General features: G+C 47.7%; 1 pseudogene; it reads left to right on the forward strand.

Annotated features, from left to right (window-relative positions):
- LOC112879067 lies at positions 1–959 on the forward strand (annotated as a pseudogene).
- The last annotated feature ends 5,569 nt before the right edge of the window (positions 960–6,528 follow it).

A 6,528-nucleotide genomic window follows, 5' to 3' on the forward strand; every position in this document is an offset into this window, starting at 1 on the left:
ATACAGGAAAGCGACATTGTGCATCCATCCTGATAAGGTGCAGCAAAAGGGTGTAAATCTTCAGCAAAAGTACATTGCATATCCCGAGTTCGACCTTCTGAAGGTATGGTTACTACTACCCTGCACAATTCCAGACTTCTTCTTCAACTACCTTACTAGGTCGATTCAATTTTACCCTACCTTACTAGGTTATTTCTATTATCTTAACATTTGGAATAATACATCGATTGCTTGTGAATGAAAAATAGTTGATTGCGATCCTCACATTAGTGATGGGTGAAAAGGCGGTGTGGGATAATGCCACTTTGAAGCACTTCATTGATATTTGCAAGGAGGAGCTTATTCTTGGGAATAGACCAAATGGTTGTTTCACTAGAACTGGTTGGAAGAACCTTGAGGATAAACTTCTTGCAAGAACCGGGTTGAAACTAGTGAGGTCACAATTGAAGAATAAATTGGACAGCATGAAAAAAGATTACACCGTGTTCATGGAACTGAAAAATGCTGCCACTGGGCTTGGATGGGATGATGCGAATCAAACTGTTGAGTGTTCTAGCACGTGGTGGGATGAACATCTTGCAGTGAGTTAAGTTTTCTTTTTTGAAGGGAATTCTATTTGCCTTTGTTATATGTCGTTCCTAACATTGCAAAATTTATTTTTCAGCGATGCAATAACCCAGAGAGAGGTATCAAGTTTGTCCATGTCAAGTTTCGAAAGAGGGGGCCGAAGTACCTTGATGATTTACATCTGCTGTTTGAGAAGGTGCATGTCACCGGTGCTTCCGCATCATGTCCGGGAGATATTCCTTCAAGTGACTTGAGTGATGAGGAACCAGTGAAGATTACTCCCATTGAGAAACCAAAACCAGCAGGAAAGAAGCGCAAACAATTGTCTAGTGAGATTGAAGAGAAGGAGGAGAAGAGTCCATTTTTCCGGATGTACAAGAACATATGCATGAGGATTGAAAGTGCAGCTGATAAAATTGGGTCAAGTATTGAAGCATCATCGGCTCCTCCGCAATCCAGCCGTGTTCCAACTATTGCAGAATGCATGAGAATGGTGAAGGATTGTGGGATTCAGGAAAAAACTGCTTTGATGCACACAGCTCACTTATGCATCATGAAGCCTGAGTTTAGAGAGTTTTTGGTGCGCTAGAAACAAACGAAGGAAGGTTTGATTTGATTGAGAGGGAGCACGAGTTAAAGAAGGGCACATAGATCAATTTCTCTTGTGTTTGAACCATTTATTTGCTTACGTTCTCGTATGTTCAAACAATTATCTTGTATGTTGGAACCAGTGTTGTTTTTTTTATCTTGGAACCGGTTTTGTTATGTACGTTGGAACCAGATTTGTAGTGTATGGTGGAACTATTTTTTTCCATGTATGTTTAATAATTTTTTCTTGCATTTTTTGAACAATTTACTTTCTTTATGTAGATGGATGCGAATATGGAAGAGCTGGCTAGAAAAGGGCAGCAGTCTCTTCTTTCACTAAATGAGTTATCTCAACATGCTGCGCTTCTTGGAAATCTGGCTGCTCTTTACAATGAGCGATATGCTAATAAAGCTGAATATAGAGCAAAAGAAGATCCGGAATCTGGTTATGATTGGGTCATGAAGTGCTTCAAGCGTCCAAGATACTTTTACAAGATGTTTCGGATGAGTACAGAGGTTTTTATGGCTCTCATGATTTATTGGTGTCTTCATATGATTTGAAATCCTCTAGAAATGTTACATCAATAGAATCATTAGCAATGTTCTTATGGATTGTTGGAGGGCCTCAGTCATTTTCCCAAGCTGAAAACCGTTTTGTCCGGTCAACATGGACAGTTCATATGAAATTTAAGGAGGTATTGAAGTGTTTACTTAAATTAGCAAAACACAACATCACACCGAAGGATCCAACATTTAGCAATGAACATGAGAAGTTGAAAGAACCTCGTTTCTGGCCTCATTTCAAGGGTGCTATTGGTACAATAGATGGATCACATATCCCGGTTATTGTTCCGGTTGAGGAGGTAATTAACTACACTTGTCGTCATAGATATACATCATAAAATGTACTTGCCATATGTGACTTTGATATGAGGTTCACATTTGTGGTTGCTGGATGGGCGGGTTCCGCCCATGATACACGGATCCTTAACCATGCATTGGCAAACTTTCCTTCATTTCATGTACCTCCTAAAGGTAAATTGTCCCTTATACACTTTGATCATCATTTTTTACAATGCTAACTTATTTTTCATTTTCAGATAAATACTATCTCGTTGACTCCGGTTATCCAAATCGAACTGGATACTTTGCACCTTTTAAGGGGACTACGTACCATATACCAGAATTTCGTCATCGTCGTGGACGTCCACCGCAAGGAAAGCATGAGTTATTCAACTTTTTGCACTCCTCTCTCCGCAATGTCATTGAGCGAGCATTTGGAGTTCTCAAGCAAAAATGGCGCATATTGAAAGCTATGCCGAGTTTCTCAGCTGACCGACAGAAAGAGATCATTATAGTGTGTTTTGTGCTACACAATTTCATTCGTGATAGTCAGTTGCGTGATAAGGAGTTTGAGAGGTGTGACGCAGATGAGGAGTATATGCCAGGAGCATCAAATGTTGAGGAACAGACTCAAGATGATGGTTGTGAGATAGAGGGAGAGAATGAAGTTACTATGAACACAATTCGTGATAGGATAGCTGCTTCGATAGAAAATGCAAGGCGAATATGAGATTGCTATGTAGCTGACAACTCTTTTGAAATTAACAATGCACTTATTTATATATGTAATATAATTTCGTGAAAAACATGTCGCCAATGCAAAGTTTACATCATTACACTCATTTTACATATAAACAACATATCAGGGTCTCAGGGGCATTACGGACATTTTACATCAATTCACAGTTTCACAGCAGGTTGAACCAAACGGCGTTCAGCTTTTTCACAGCAGCTTTCTCACAGCAGCTTTTCCATAGCAGCTTTTACACAGCTCACAGCTGAACCAAACGCACCCTGAGTATTTGAGTCAATTTGATTTATTTCATCAGGAAGAACATATTTGAACACGCATCATTGCAGCATTCCAACGAACACCTGCCTGCCATTCTCTATCTCATGGGAAAGCTCTCAACGAACACCCGCAAACAAACCGAGCACCCACCTTGCGCGGCTGGAGACCTGCTTGGTGTGCTTCGACCAGACCTAGAGCCGGAACTATCTGGAGAGGAAGAAGGACCTCCTGCTCCACATGCTTCGACCAGACCTGGAGCCGGAACAGTCTGGAGAGGAAGAAGGACCTCCTAGGGTGGTCGACGAGCCTGCGGATCTGCTTGGACAGCACGGAGACGAGGCGCTTGTTGCCGCGCTCCTGGCCGTTCTTCTACTCGAAGACGATTGCAGGAGGAGGGGCGGCAAGGCGAGGAGGCGCGCGGCACGGCGAGGATCACCTCTTCGTGCTTGGGGTCCAGGCGAGGGTGGTTGGGGAGGGGTTGGCGGTGGTGGGATGAGGAAGAAGGGGGTGTCGGTCGGAGTGTGCAAGGAGGGAGGAGGCGATAGCGCCGGCTGGGATCTGCTCGCTTCCGTCTCCGGTTGGGAATCCATGGTGGCTAGGATTCTGTTTCTGTGTGGGAGAAGGAGAGTCGGGCCGGGGACGGGGCACAAACAGAACGCCGAACCGTTTTTTTACTGGGCAGTGGCAGAGGCGGGTAATTAACCCCAACTTTATGAGTGAACTCAAAAATCCTCTCCGTGAAGCATCTCTTTTGCTGCTTCCTCAAAACTGTGAAGTTGGGACCAACTTCACCTTTTTTTATGAAGCTGAGCTGTTGAAGTTAGGGGTGTTTGGCACATCATTTGTGAAGCTGGGCAGTCCCAAACAGGTCCTAAGTCCGGCAGCAGCCAATCCTCGTTCTCCAAACTGGCAACCCTAATCTGTCATCGCCATTGCTGTTGACTGAATGATTCGCTTTTTTCAGTTCATTGACGAGAAGACTAAATGTCACACACCAAAATTCCAAATTTTGGAATGTGACAAAATTCACTAAAATTTAAATTTTTCTCAATAGATTAAAATGTGCCTTTAGATTATTAGTGAATTAATTTTTATTAGGCAAAAAGAATATTTCTAAATTAATTTAAGCTTTTATAATTGATTGTTGTCTTCATACCGCCTTGCATATGTATTGATGAGTGCTATAGAATCTAAATTTGTATAGGCCTGCAATTAAAACCGTTTAGTATATCTCTACTTTATTTTTTTATATATATATTTATTTATTTATATTATATATTACTTTTTACTATATAATTGTGGAGTGGTCTTTCACCCTAATCCCTCTCTTAATCCGTCACTCCATCCAATACCATCCGATTTGGAACCAGCGACCCAGATTTCGCCTTGTTACGTCGCACAACTGGCCTGAGCGTCCGTGCCGACAGGTGGGGCCCACGTCGCCCAACACCTTCACCAACCCGCACCCCCCCTCTCCTCCTCCTCCCACCGCCGCCAACCAACCACATACGTGGTGCATCCGGATTCGCCGGCACCGCCGATGGCCGATCCTCCTACGAGTGTCGTCGGCGAAGGACCTGACGCACGCCTCTGCCTCCTGCGTCTCGTTCCGCCGGACCCCACCTCTTCGCATTCCTACCAAGTCTTCCTCCTCTTCCTGACTGTCGACACTTCCACACTTCCACCGGCCCCCAACTAGTGCGGACCACAGTGGTTTGTTGTTCGGAGGGGCTAGGTCTCTTAGTGCTCTCGCCGGAGTAAGACACGGTGGACAACAGAGTTTTGAAGTGGTTCGGGCCGCCGGACCGTAACACCCTATGTCCACTAGAGTTGTATTGCTTTGTATGCTAGTGTGCTCTTGTGCGTTATTTTCAGTTCGTGTGAACTTGTGTGGAGTTCGTGTGAACTTGTGTGGAGTTTTGTTTGATTGTGTGTACTTGTCAGAGCTTGTTCGCCCTTTTTTTTTTGTTGCTGCCCCGGGCCTTTTATAGCCTAAAGCCGGGATGGTTACACAGTGACCCGGGGCCCGATAGGTAGCACCGGTATGGTCAGCACCCTATACAGTGACTAGGGCGCCGCTAGTTAAGGGTAGCAAAATGATGTATTTCGCGGCGTGGAGTATGCCTTGTCCTGTCGCTCTGCCAGTGAAAAAGGGAATGTCTTGTCATATCATACCGCTACTGTGGCCTCGGGCAGTGCGGCCAGGCCTCTGTGCCGGTCGGCGGTACAGAGCCGTAGCAGACTGTAGACACGTTGGGCTGGCCGTACCTGCCACTGCACCGCTGTCAGGCGCGTGCACCTGAGGTACGTGTGTGCCTTGCCGCATGTCTTGGTTGACTCTGATCCTGACCGAGGGCCAGCGGCATCTCAACCATCCGCATTGAATGAAGGTGCCTTGCTTTATACTCAAGACCCGAGTGCCATCAGGAGGGTGCTCGGGACACGTGACAGCACCGGAGCCCTTCTTGGCGGGGAGGCCAGATCCGGAGCCGTGGGATACGTGGCGGTGCCGGAGCCCTCCTCAGCAGGGAGGCCGGGTCTGGGACCGCAGGACACGTGGCAGCACTGGAGCCTTCCTCAGCAGGGAGGTCGGGTCCAGGGCCGCAGGGCATGTGGCAGCGCCGGAGCCTTCCTCAGCAGGGAGGCCGGGTCCGGGTCTGTGGGACACGTGGCGGCGTCGGAGCCTTCCTCAGCAGGGAGGCCGGGTCCGGGGCCGTAGGACACGTGGCCGCGCCGGAGCCTTCCTCAGCAGGGAGGCCGCATCAGGGGCCGTAGGACACGTGGCAGCATCGGAGCCTTCCTCAGCAGGGAGGTCAGGTCCGGGGCCATAGGACACGTGGCAGCACCGGAGCCTTCCTCAGCAGTGAGGCCGGGTCCGGAACCGTGGGACTTGTGGCAACATATGGCAACACGTCCTGCCCCTTGTCTTGGTCTTGAGCCTGTATGTGGGGGTACCCTGTACGCAGGGCACCGACAGAGGCCCCCGGGCCCACCTCGGGAGAGGTAACGAACCCGTAGGTGGGGCCATTCCTTCATCATCTTGCTTGTAGTACGCGCCGTCCTCCCAGTGGCTCCCTAGCAGGTGATGGCAGGACGCCGCGTGGCAGACCCCCTGGGAGGCCCGGCCTCCGTCCATGGTCCGAAAATGTGCTGTGACTTGCGTAGGCTACATAGATAGAAGTAACTCTTCTCACGGGCTCCCCTCATCCCTGCACTTAGTTATCTTATGTCTTATGATCCTTAATTGGTGACAGGGCATGGGTAGTTCAGTGTGAACCCATCTGGGTTATGGTTATGGTTTTGCTCAGGAGTGAGACGTATGTGGCCATCCGGGCCCCTAGTACTAAGCTGTTAGCGTTAGGGAGGCAAAGTGCGCACGCTTAGGTACAAGACCAGGCTAAGCAGACTATACACTCTGGACCCCCCGTTAGCATTAGCTTTTCCAAAGTACCAGTCGTTCAGCAACACCGTATCCCGAACAAGAAAATAACCAAGAGACCACAGATAGGTCACAGTTA

The sequence above is a fragment of the Panicum hallii genome, chromosome 1, assembly GCF_002211085.1.
Source record: "Panicum hallii strain FIL2 chromosome 1, PHallii_v3.1, whole genome shotgun sequence".
NCBI classification, from domain to species: Eukaryota; Viridiplantae; Streptophyta; class Magnoliopsida; order Poales; family Poaceae; genus Panicum; species Panicum hallii.